At 42.1% G+C, this 13,551-nt stretch overlaps 1 pseudogene across 1 annotated transcript; it reads right to left on the bottom strand.

The window, feature by feature from the left end:
• Positions 1-5,343: 5,343 nt before the first annotated feature.
• Positions 5,344-6,066, bottom strand: LOC311367479 (4-galactosyl-N-acetylglucosaminide 3-alpha-L-fucosyltransferase 9 pseudogene; annotated as a pseudogene). The gene has a single exon. The product of its transcript is annotated as a 4-galactosyl-N-acetylglucosaminide 3-alpha-L-fucosyltransferase 9 pseudogene (transcript).
• Between the last annotated feature and the right edge of the window lie 7,485 nt (positions 6,067-13,551).

Here is a 13,551-nt window from a genome sequence, read left to right as displayed (position 1 = left end):
GTATCATCCGCATACTTCATAAAGAATCTATTTTGAAAGATGCTAGAACATGAATTAGTATATAAATTAAATAAAAGAGGGGACAGAACACATCCCTGAGGGGAGCCAATGGAAGTGATCATTTTTTCAGAGAGTGATGTTCCTACTTTGACCTGCTGGATTCTACCACTAAGAAAATCCACAATCCAGGCAATCAGGCCAGCTTCAAGTGCAAATTCCGATGATAATACATTTGCTAAAGTTCTGGGCCTGATTGTATTAAAAGCGGATGAGAAATCCGCAAATAAAATCTTAACATGAGCCTTGGACTTCTCAAGGTGACTATAAATTATGTGCAAAAGAGTCGCAATGGCGTCATCCACCCCTCTGGATGCTTGATAAGCGAATTGCAGGGGGTCTAAGAGATGCTGTGTGTTAGACAAAATAAATTTCTTTACAAGACGCTCAAAGCACTTCATTATAAGTGATGTCAGAGCAATAGGACGAAAGTCGCTAGGCTGACTAGGATTTGAGGTCTTTGGCACTGGAGTAATGACCGCAGTTTTCCAAAGAGCGGGGACAATTTCAGAGGTGATGGAGGACTTAAAAAGGCCTGTAAACACAGGTGCTAATTGGTCTGCACAATTTTTTAAGACATTACCACTAATATTGTCAGGACCTGGGCTTTTCCGCGTGTTACAGCCTCTGAAAAGCTGACGGACCTGAAATTCCTCAATTTTAATGTTTGATGGAGGAGGTGGGAGGGGGTTAACAGTAAAAACCTCATCTGCAGGCTCTAGGCTCTCAAAACGGCAGAAGAAGGCATTTAGCTGGTTTGCCATCTCAATTCCCTCACTCCCATTTAGGGGGAGGGAGGGTTTCCCCCTACCCTTGTGTGGTATACTTGTCATCTTTTTAACTCCCTGCCAAGCCTCTCTGGAGTTACTGGAGGTCAGGGAGGCCTCTAACTTAAGTTTATAGTTGTGTTTGTCCAAGTACACCTGTCTCTTAATTTCTCTTTGTAGTTCCCTTCTTGTGTGCTCATCTTGGTTTCTATAGGCTTTCCTTTTCTGAATAATAAGCTTCTTTAATTTGCTGGTAAACCATGGCTTATCATTTGAATAAACTTTGAATGTCCTATTGGGCAACACAGAGTCCACACAAAAATTAATATAGCCAGACACTGCCTCAACCTGCTCATTAATGTCGGTTGTGTCAAAGACTTCCCATGAAGTACAATCAAAACAGCCCTGCAGTGCCATGGTGCTTTCATTGTCCCACACTTTAACAGTCTTGACCTGGGGCTTCTCCCTCTCAAGCAGCCTTCGGTAGGCAGGGCGGAGATAGACCACATTATGGTCTGATGTTCCAAGTGGAGGAAGTGGAGTTGCAGTGTATGCGTCCTTAACAGTTCCAAAACATAAATCCAGAGTCTTTTTCTTTCTGGTGTGACAGTCAACATATTGGTAATAAGTGCGCAGAGACTTTTTGACAGGGCAGTTATTAAAGTCTCCAAGGATAAACTTGGGCGCATCGGGGGAGAGTGCCTCAAGTTTTTGGGAAATATTAAAAATAATTCCAGTGGCTTTATTAAAATCAGCCTTCGGGTGTATGTACACCAGGGTAAAAAAGATCTGAGGAAACTCTCTTGGCAAATAATAGGGTCGGAGTGAAAGACACAGCAGTTCTATATCAGGGGTGCACAGTTTCTCTCTCACCTTGACAACCCGACACCATTCATCTTTAACGAGGAGGCAGACTCCGCCCCCTCGTGCCTTCTGAGAAACCTGCAGGCTCCACTGCACTGGATACTGTGTTACTGTCAAACCATGTCTCAGTGACCGCTAAGACACAGGCACTCCGATACTCGTGGACGTAACGAACGTTGGCGGCCAGCTCATCTATATATATATATATATATATATATATATATATATACACACACACACACACACATATATATATATACACATATATATATATATATACATATATACACATATATATACATCATTTATAGTATAATGCCACGGTGTCTGGCGCACTTAATGGGGTCGTAGCCATGGTAATACGCCCCCCTCTTTCCTATAACTAATTTATTTGATTCAATTATATGAATAACTCTTTCTCTCTATGGCTGTTTGTTCGTTCTGCAACAATTTATGTATCGAGTAGAAACGGCTGTCGGTACCTTCAGAACGGTTGGGTGAACGCTGGCGCGTTTGGCTGCCGCTGCAGATTTCATAGCATTAATGACCTCATACCCAAGCCCTGCCGCCACCTCTTTGCCCTCAGACTTAGTAGGCTACTACAATGACTGCTTATCTACAGCACTTGATGCACTAGCCCCTATAAAAACCCGGGCTGTTTTCTTTGCTCATACTGCTCCGTGGTATAGACCTGAGCTACGTCAGCTCAAGGCAAAAGGGCGACGTCTTGAGAGGCTCAGCAACAAAACAGGACTCACAGTCCACAAACAAATGTACACTGAACATGTACTCTTCTACAAAAACATGCTGAATACAGCAAAGAATAACTACTTCACGAATACCATCAGTGCGGGTGAAGGTAACACCAGGAGACTCTTCTCCACAGTGAAAAGGCTACTGAAACCACCAGACTCCAGCACCAACAACATCTGAGTATTATTGCTCTGCTTTCCTTAAGTTTTTTTATTCAAAAATCTCCAATATACACAAGCAATTGGCCTTGGCGAACATCACACAGGCTGAACTACCAGCAGCATGTGTGAGAAATTGACCCCCACCTGCTGTTTTCGGTAACTTCAGTCTTCCAACTGAGGACTTTATCGCTGAGCTCATCACCAAATCTAACTCTTCTACATGCCACCTGGACCCCATCTCCACCTCCCTTGTTAAAATCTGTCTGCCTGCCTTAACACCACTGATAACCTCCATTATCAAATCATCTTTGTCAACTGGCACAGTCCCCGCTTCACTAAAAGCTGCAATAATCAGACCCACAATGAAAAAACCAGGACTGGACTGTAACAACCATAATAATTATCGTCCTATATCAAACCTGCCCTTCATTTCCAAAACAGAGTGTGAGAGAGAGAGAGAGAGAGAGAGAGAGAGAGAGAGAGAGAGAGAGAGAGAGAGAGAGAGAGAGAGAGAGAGAGAGAGAGAGAGAGAGAGAGAGAGAGAGAGAGAGAGTAGTTGCAACCGAACTCCAGACTTACCTCCAAGACAACAATCTCCTTGAACAATTTCAATCCGGTTTCCGTTCTAGCCACAGCACTGAGACAGCCCTTGTCAAGATCACGAATGACCTTCTCCGTGCAGCTGATGCTGGCCTACTGTCCATCCTCATTCTCCTAGACCTCAGTGCCGCCTTCAACACAATATCCCACCAACTGCTGCTTGAGCGGCTTGAAAGTATAGGAGTCTGTGGAACTGCCCTTAAGTGGTTTGCACACTACTTGACAGACCGGACATATTTTGTTCAAATACAAGACCACCAGTCAGAGAGCTCAGTACTCCAACATGGAGTTCCACAGGGGTCAGTATTGGGCCACTTTTATTAGGCAACATCTTCAGACACCATGGCATCCACTTCCACTCATATGCAGATGACACACAGCTCTACGTATCTACCAAGCCCACTGCAACAAAACCCCCCAAAAAAAAAACCAAACACCCTCACCACCTGTATTCACGACATCCAGACATGGATGACCACCAATTATCTCAAACTTAACAGCAGCAAAACAGAGCTTCTGCTCATTGGCACTACATCCACACTCTCAAAATCCAACATTTCATCAGTCTCCATTGGGGAGGATGTCATACAAGTCTCCAAACAGGTAAAGAGCCTTGGAGTCATTCTGGACAAGTACCCTTTCATTTTCAAACCACATCAATAATGTCTGCCGGACAGCTTATTTCCACCTCAGAAACATCTCCAGATTGCGTCCTGCACTTTCACACAACACTCCACTGAAGTGCTTGTCAACACCCTGGTGACACCGCGCATCGACTACTGCAACGCCATCCTGCTAGGAATCCCCAATAAACGCCAACTTCTCCAAAACTCAGCTGCACGCATCAGCTGCTGATTCAACTGCACTGGCTCCCCATATCACAACAGATCAACTTCAAAGTCCTTCTGATGACATTCAAAGCCCTTCACAACCTCGCCCCCTCATATATCACAGAACTCTTACAGACCTACACACCTTCACGCTCACTACGGTCATCAACAGCAGGACTACAGGCAATACCAAACATCAGACTCACCACAATGGGAGCATCCCATTCTGCACCAAAACTCTGGAACTCACTCCCCCCTCACATTCGTGCGATTGACTCCATCTCACAGTTCAAAACTACTCTCAAAACTCACCTTTTCAAGTCAGTCTATAAACTTTATTGAACTTTATTTTTAATCTTTCTTATTTCATTAATACACAGGATCAGATGTTATAATCCCTTGTGCCAAAATCCAAGGAAAACACATTCAGAAGCCCTAAGAAGAAGCTAATAAACTCTTTCTTACTTCTATTTTCTTTTATTGTAAGGTGACCTTGGGTGTTTTGAAAGGCGCCATAAGTCCAATGTATTATTATTATTATTAAAACGCAACGATACTTAATTGCGTGGGATTATACACCAATTGATGTTATTGACCTTATGATGTCTGCCAAGTCCGGTTGGCTAGATGCCACTAAATTCATCTGCGCCTTTGATTCATGTGTGTGTGTGTGTGTGTGTGTGTGTGTGTGTGTGTGTGTGTGTGTGTGTGTGTGTGTGTGTGTGTGTGTGTGTGTGTGTGTGTGTGTGTGCAATTGTTCGCTCCCGCGTGCGCATGCGTGCATGGGTGCGTGTGTTGGTTCCGTGATGCTCAGGACTGCTTCAGGATTTACTTACCCAACAAAATTATTTTTTATCAAAACTTTAATCAACTTTGGACATCAACATGGACACAATACTTTTGTTTAGTTTTAGTTTTGTAATGCACATGGTTGATTCTGGTTGATTCATAGGTGTATAAAAAGGAGTGAGGCAAAACAAATAATATCAAATCACCCCAAACCTGCCAACAGTAGGAACAGTGAACACGGTCAACATAAAACATGCATTATTCATGATTGTCCAATATTATAAATTATTATCCAAAAGAAAGCTTGATCTATACAGGGTTAGGGAATTCCCTTCCATTCCATTTATATAGCTGAGGCTTTTGTCCAATGCAACTCACAATAAATGCATTCAACAATAAGACTGAACCCAAAAAGTAAAAGAATCATTTGAGTACCTATTATTATTTTAAATATATTAATATATACATATAAAAAACCTAATCTAAGTTTAATTCCAAAAATACAAACCTAACTCTTTTTTCTTAACCCCAGAACCATTTGTTAAGATCCTTAATCGACTGGTAGCTAGGGGCGTTTTTCAAATATTTGTATACACGGCAAACGTCCACACCCCAACTTCCATGCTTGACCATATATTCCCGTCTCCAGAGATAGTAACTCATGTACTCTTGTTGATTCTGGTCGAGGTAGTGTAGTCTGTCAGCAAGCATCTTCGGAGTATCAAAATCCTCGAAGTGGATGAATGAACTACCAGGAATGTGCTCCTCATAATTATTTCTAGAAGGGCCTAGAACAACTGGAACTGTTCCCATTGACAGGGGATTGTATACCTTCTCTGTGATGTAGTCTTTAAAGATAGAGTTCTCAAAGGACAGGTAGAACTTACAGCTAGTAATTATCTGGACTACCTCTTCGTGGGTAACTTTATTTCCAAACGCGCCCCCATAAGTATGAATATTGATATGCTTTTTCAGTTCATTGTAGAACTGGACTCTTTTGTAATTTGGGTTCCAGTTACTAACAATCCAACACACCAGTTTGTCCTTAGCTGGTAATTTAAAATCATCCTCTGCGTGTGTGCGTTGAACTAGTTCTCCGTATCGTCCTGGCACAGTCGAATCCAGCCTGTAGTTGTTTGTTAAATTGAAAAGGCTAGTGGCCTGAGGTATTCGATGGCAATTAGCAGGGGACTCTTTGTTCATCCATACCCATTTCTGAAACCAAGGCCGTGGCTCCTTGGGCATGTTGGACAGATCACTCCGGAGATCCCTGTGATGGAAGAAGACCACGTGAGCCTGGCTATAAAGGGACCTGTTGCCTGTAAACCGGAGTCCTTTCAAATCGGATTCACTGCATTCGGGGCTAAATTTGTAATTGAATGGCCACAACCACATCAATATTATAATCTCGTCATTGGGCATCTCCTGCCTTATTTCCACCTCTGAGTCGTTGCCCAAAGGGCGAAGGACTTTGAAGATGTCATAATTCAAGTTGACGTCGACGTTGTTGTACACAAAGAAGGCAGCGAGTGAACCCAATACGAAGATGAAGCAGAAGCCGACGCGTTGATGGGTACTCCACTGAGCCAGAAACATCCTGGCGGACCTGGAAGACAAAGGAGAGATGCTGAAATATTACAGTTCAGTTTGTTATGTTCACCTGTTGCTTGATTCGTGTTCAGAGATAATAGGGGCAAGGGTCCAGTCGTAAACAAATGAATTAGTCAGTTTTAGAACTTTAGAACTTTGAGTCTCTTGGGACGCTTGGGATACCTCATCGATTCAAACCACCACAAAACAATAACTTGAAATTGCTGATCTTAAAAGGATTTTTACATTGAGTGAACATAAAACTACAAGTTGCACTGTAAACTGTTTATTTGAGCTGTTTCAACTAACTTCCAAACATTCTGGTTCTGGTTAAAAGTTGATCTCACTCCATAAACTGAGTTGGCAAAATAAACAAATACGAATTGAATTCTATGGTTCCAACTGCCCATGCGTTAGCGCCCGGAGGTGGTGGAATAGGTGATTGATTTCATGCATGTTATTATTTCACTCCTCCCCTGTCCCTCTTAAAGTGCTTGGGCCCGGTTTTGCTGTGGGACAGGAGGTCCGGAGACTGGTGGGGGAGAGGAGTGGTAGTGTGTATGAGTGTTGGTTGGAGATAGCTGGTGGTGGTTGAGTTTTTGTTGTTTTTGGTTGTTTCTACTTGTTTTGGATTGATTTATTTTGATTGTTTTGATTGTTTCTTTGGTACAGAATCCCATCTAGGTGGGCTTCTGTTTTAAGGGGGGGTTGTGACGACCCAGGTGGGTCTTTGACCCCGCCCCTGCTGTTTGTATGCCTGTGTTGCGCTCCCTACTAATTAGGAGATTGTCGGCAGGTGTGGGTTGGACCGGGACAGCGGTATATAGCGCCTGCCCAGACAACAGACCTGGCTTCTCCCTCCTCCAGGGGCCCGTTTCAGAAAGCAGGTTAAACAAACTCTGAGTTAAAACCTTAACTCTAGGTTGACCAACTCTGAGCTGTCAAACTCTGAGTTTTCGGTTTCAGAACAGGAGATAACACTTAGTTCAATCAACTCTGAGTCAAGGTAACCCTGAGTGAAGCCCGTGCATGAGGATATAAAAAGCCCTCATCAATGGAACACAGATAACATGATTCACCATGGAAACAAGTGATAGAAAGCCTCGATCCTCCTACTTCTCCCTAGTGGAGTTGGAAATATTAATGACTGCATATGCAGAAAGTGAGCATATATAAAAAAATAAAAAAAAAGCAATACTATGGCAGCAGAAAAAGAAAGCGGGAGCTCGCGTGGCAGAAAATTGCTGACCGAGTCAATGCGTGAGTATTAATTGGAGAAACAAAATAAATGTTTTGTCTTGAATGTTCCACTTATTCAACAATTATATTCCATATGTGTGTTTGTGCCCACAAGTGGATGTTTTTTAATTGTTTCAACAAAGGATTAACAACTGTACAACATTTGTCCTTCTAGGAAATAAAGAAGACCTCATAAAATGAGAGGCATATTGTTCTTTGACACTGGGGAGGTGATGGGTCAGTTAGAAATTATTGAAGCATATCATGTCTCTAACAGCTCTTCCATCTCGTGCATCAGCAGGGGGGTCAGGATTATTATCTGGATCATTGGGGGGAAGAGGACATTGGTCTCCTAATAGTGGCAATGTTGTGGAGAACCACACATGCCACTATAATGTCACAAGCCCTTTCTGGGGTGACCCTGAGCCTACGAAGGCACTGGAACCGGGCCTTGAGTATCCCAATGGTCATCTCCAATCTGGCTCGTGTCCTGCAGTGAGCCAAGTTGTAGTGTTGCTGTGGGCCAGGGTCAAGGTCAGGGTAAGGGGTCAGCAGATAGCGCTGGCAGGGGTACCCTCTGTCTCTGAGTAGGTAACCATCAAATTCTCTTTCAATTGCAATAGGAGGAAACAAAATATTGATCATAGTATATAGCTATATACTGTCTATAAACTCACCACGGGCAAATCTGGCACTCAGTGTAGACTCACAAAACATTCGTGAGTCATGCACAGACCCAGGCCACTTCGCTTCCACATTGTTGATCATGTGAGCGGCATCACATATGATCTTCACAGTGGAGAGCAGTAATTAGCTGTATAGTGAAGTATATTTCATTTGGAATGTTAAAGGCTACTATTTAGGCCTCAAAGGCCTACCATTAATGCTGTGGACAGATTTCCTATTCACATAATCTCCTTAATTTATTGAAGGAGCTATGATAGGAATGTGAGTGCCATCTATGCAGCCAATCACACCTGGAAACCCTAAAATATATCAAATTGACTGATTAGTGCTTCAAGTCTCAAAGCTTTATGACATAAATTAATTATTGCTTAGACTGATACCTTCAATTCTGTGGAACTCTTCTTTGAGAAGTCTGGTGGGTCTGTGACTTGGGAACACTACAAACGTGTATAGTAGCCGTTTCAGAGCAAGTGTCACATTTCGGACAGCCCGACAGACAGTTGCCTTGGACACATGCTCTGCATGCTCTTATACAAAAAACTGCCTTTGGCAAAAAAACAAAGTGCAATACAAAGAATTTTCTCGGAACTGAGAGCGTGTCCACGATGTGTCATGTGAATGATGTGAGGGCTGAGAATATTGTTTATATAAATTATTGATGGTGCAGAGAAACGGAAACGCTCAAACAGGTACTCATCAGGGAATGATAAAACATCCAATCAGGGTCTAATAATCCTCTCCCGACTGAGATTTCTGCGGAGTATCTGCGTGCCTCGACATCAACTGGCTCTTCAATAAAAGGATACGCCATGTCTGCCACTGCCATCAGTCTGCAGGCTTCAACTTAAGAGCAGGAGAAACTCAGGGTTAGTTGAAGAAAACCTGCCAGCGAGCAGGTTAGGTTGACCTAGTATGTTGCCAGGGTAACTGACTCAGAGTTAAGCTGAACTGGCTTTGTGAAACCGAAAAACCAGAGTTTCCCTCATCTCGGGGTTAACTAACTCAGAGTTTTCACTAAACCTGCTTTCTGAAACGGGCCCCAGGCATTTGATTTCCTTTGTTCCTTTGTTTGTAACACATGGACTGATCTTCGCATGACCTTTTTGGTTACTTTCAATTATACTGACTTGCACCACACTTCTTATTATATTTATTTCAAAATAAATTATTTATTGTTGTTGAAACAGCGTGGTCTCCCCAGTTTATGTTGCATGCATAGAGCCAGCATGTCACATATGGGATCCTATGAATCCTATGGCATCCTAAGTTTTAAAGCTGTTTATTAACCTCATGGTGAAAAATAAACATGCAAAATTGTTTAAAATGAAAAAGCTGGTTATTGTCCATTTCTGTAATTGTTAATAGGATTTCCTTTGTAAGAAAAACTCAAAATGGATGTTTTTACACATGAATGATTCAATATAATATTGATTTAGAATTCTTATGCCGCTTTTCCACCGACAGTACCAGCTCGACTCGACTTGCCTCAACTTGGCCCGCCTTTTTTGTGTTTCCATTGGCAAAAAAAGTACCCGGTACCTAGTACCGGGTAATTTTTTTTGTACTACCTCCGTCGAGGTTCCAAGCGAGCGGAGTAGGTACTTTTGTGTGACGTAAACAGGCTGCTGGCAACTGATTGGCCAGCGGCTGTAAATGGGAATAAGCACTCAAAGTTAAGTTGTGTCTGGTGTGGTTGGAGTCCACGGACCTGCTCCCAAGGGGGACACTGATCAGCGTTTCGCCGTGTGTGTCGCTCCTTTCCCGGGGCTAGAGTTGGCTGTGGGTGGTTGTGTGTGTCCGGCGTGGTTGTGTGTGTCCGGCATGGCTGGAGTCCACGCACCCGCTCCCGAGAATCAGCATTTCGCTGTTTCGTTTTAGTGTCGTTCCTTTCCCAGGGCTCGAGTTTCGCCTCCATCAACGTTACCGTATGACAACAATAGACGCTCAGTCATTGCGCTTTTTATTTTATTTTATTTCCCATCATAACCTTTCCCGGGAATCAGGAAATAGTCTTGATCAGATTCAGATTTCCAGGGAATCGCGTCTCCCGTGATTAAAACCTAATGACGACCCGCCCATGTTGGAGAGGTTCTTTTCTACGACCCGCCCACATTGAAGAGGTACTTTTTTAGATGGAAACGCGACGTGCCTGGAACCAAACCGAGCTGGTACTGTCGGTGGAAAAGCGGCATTAGTGTGTACAGCTAGATTTCTGAAACTTTCAGTTATGAAAGACAAGTTATTTGGAACAAAAAAACTTAGTTGTCTCAACTTTGAAATTAGCTGGTAACTATAAGAATTAAGTTGGCACAACTGTGTGATATTTTCTTCAAAACGTAGAAGTTTGAGTTGACATGAAAACCCAAAGATCCTGTGCACAGTTGCCTTGAAATTTCAAGTTGAATTCACTTTTTATTTTTTACAGTGCAGGGGCGTTTTTCAAATCTTTGTATACACGGCAAACGTCCACACCCCAAGTTCCATGTTTGGCCACAAATTCCACAAAGAGATAGTAACTCGTGTACTCATCACCTTTCTTGGAAAATAAGTTACTCAGAACCTGACTTCCTCAATTTTGTCTTCTCTCCCTGTCTTTCTTCACCATTCTCTTCTGAGAGCCAGACTTCAATTTATTTAACTGTGGCTGTGACATATTGCCGGATGACATTTAGTTATGTTATTAAACTATTTGAACAACAATCAAAAATCAATCAACAATCATAAAAACTTTTTCTTTTCTTTTTTTGCAGCGTTGGCGACTTTTTCTTTCCATTTATTCTATAAAGAGGGCATTGGCACTCTCTGCCTGAGAAAGGTCGTGATGACCTAGGTAAAAACCTGACCTGAGGTCGTGATGACCTAGGCAGAAATCCCTAGAGGCTAAAGTACCTTAGTTAAAACAATAGGAAAATTATTTAATTATAATTTAATTCTTTTTTTAATCCTTCCTGCCCAGCATTACATGCTTTCTCCAGTGTCAATGTGTAACTTCCTATTCAAACATCCTATTGGGAAGTTTTTGTTTTTGTTGGCAAGTCTAGGGGCGGCTGATGAGTGTGAGTGGTTAGCATTCGGTCAGCTCTGGCCCCTCCTCCTATCCAAAACACACTTCCTGTTCCCTTACTTTCTGTGAGCCGTGTGTGCTTCAGTCCCAGGTGAAAAAAGTATAAAGATGCAAGCAAGAAGCAGAAGAACAACAACAATAACAGCAAAGGGAGGAAATATAAAGTTCTACACATAAATGATCTTGACAAGCAATATCGCAATATTTGAATGCAGGTTATATCTAAACACTTTCACCATAACTGGCTAAATAACTGGCAAAAGTGTGAAAAAAAACAGTTGTGAAATGGATACCTGCTGGCAGAACAGGAAATTCTACTCATGTTTCACATGAGGGCTGGATAAGAAGGACACTTTTTAGGCCATAAAACCACAACACTTACACAACAACATTGTGCAAACACACAGCTCAGTTTTAGATGCCTTGCAGGAGGAAACATTACAGGATTACAACGAGGCTATTCTCCAGTTGCCAGGAAATACATGTTTACAATCGCGACTTCCTGACACATATGATTGATGATGAACTGATGAATTACCTATATATCTATCTTTCTCTCTCTCCACACACACACACACACACACACACACACACACACACACACACACACACACACACACACACACACTGGTGTAACAATTCAGTACGGGGTCTGAGTGGAGTGGTGATGGTGATATTCTGATAGAAAAAGAGGCTGGCCAGCATTTTCTTCTTTTTCAGATGTTATAGGCAGCGATAGCATGCTATTTTGATAACATTATTGAAATCTATATCAATCAGCATTGAGTATAGTTTATTTTGAGCTACCATCTATACTTGAAATGGTACACATCCTTACTTTAATCACCAGGAAGCCTGACGTGTGCCGGACATACTGCGTAATACATAATACAAGTACAATACAGGCCCATGTCATAAGGCTGTAGGCACAAATCCATACGTTTTAACTGTTGAAAGGTGGAAAGAACCATAATATAGATAATGAAAACATTTTCTATTGTTTTAACTAAGGTACTTTAGCCTCAGTGACATCAGTGACACCTAACCTTGATATAGGTGAACCTAGATCATCACAACCTTTCTCAGGCAGAGAGTGCCAATGCCCTTTTTATAGAATAAATGGAAAGAAAAAGTCAACAACGCTGCCACACAAATCAACCCACACATCAATGGAAAAAAATATAATGGTGGAATACATATTATTGATGGCACAAAGCGACACTTTAGAAATGATTACAATGATCAATATCCATTTTCTGTACCACCTGCAGTTCACACACACGCACGCACGCACGCACGCACGCACACACACACACACACACACACACACACACACACACACACACACACACACACACACACACACACACACACACACACACACACGCTGGGTGCGACAAGGGGCTACAATTTCGCCGAATCAAATCCAACTTTAATTATGATACCAGGTTAACAAGTACCATCATAAATTTCAAGAACAGGAACTACGATTTAAATTGTTTTTAAATCTGAATAATAGATGCATTTGAAAGGTAGAATTAAACAAAGAAAAGTAGGGCATTCATTAGCTTTCTAACTGAGTAGTACACTGAATTAGTAGGCTACATGGGCAATGCGGAATAAATATTTTTAAATCATTTATATTTTGGGGTGGGCCAAATTTCGCAATATACCCAATAACCACTATACCCAATAACCACTTCCTCAGTTGTGCCTTATCGGTCCTCCCGTCTTTAACCATATTACATAGTGTAATGTCAGAAGTAATTTATTTGAATCGAATTCTGTTGGTTTTCTCATTGTCCAGATATTCACTGACCTTATAATCGCCTTTCTTTCTTCAATGTTGCAGTTCCAAATCCTGAGAATATGTCACTATGGACTCGCAAATCTCCAGACATAAAGAAATAATTAACACCTGTGTGTATCTTCTGTGAGATGTTTTACTGCGTCCCAAACAAGTTCCCCTCACCGAGGGGCCTCCAATGGCTGCAGTGTTGCCCAATCATTACAACAATGATACAAATAGTAATACTTTTTAACAAACAAGTGGAGTTGAACAAGTTGAGTGGTGTTCGATAGTGTTGAGCAGGACTTCCCCATCCAAATGAGCCTTCCATGAGCGCATTGTTGAGTTAAATACGCACGCA

Source organism: Micromesistius poutassou (genome assembly GCF_964030765.1).
Source record: "Micromesistius poutassou genome assembly, chromosome: 22".
Classification (NCBI taxonomy): Eukaryota; Metazoa; Chordata; class Actinopteri; order Gadiformes; family Gadidae; genus Micromesistius; species Micromesistius poutassou.
The sequence above is the reverse complement of the archived record's forward strand: the minus strand, read 5'-3'. Positions and strand labels throughout refer to the sequence as shown.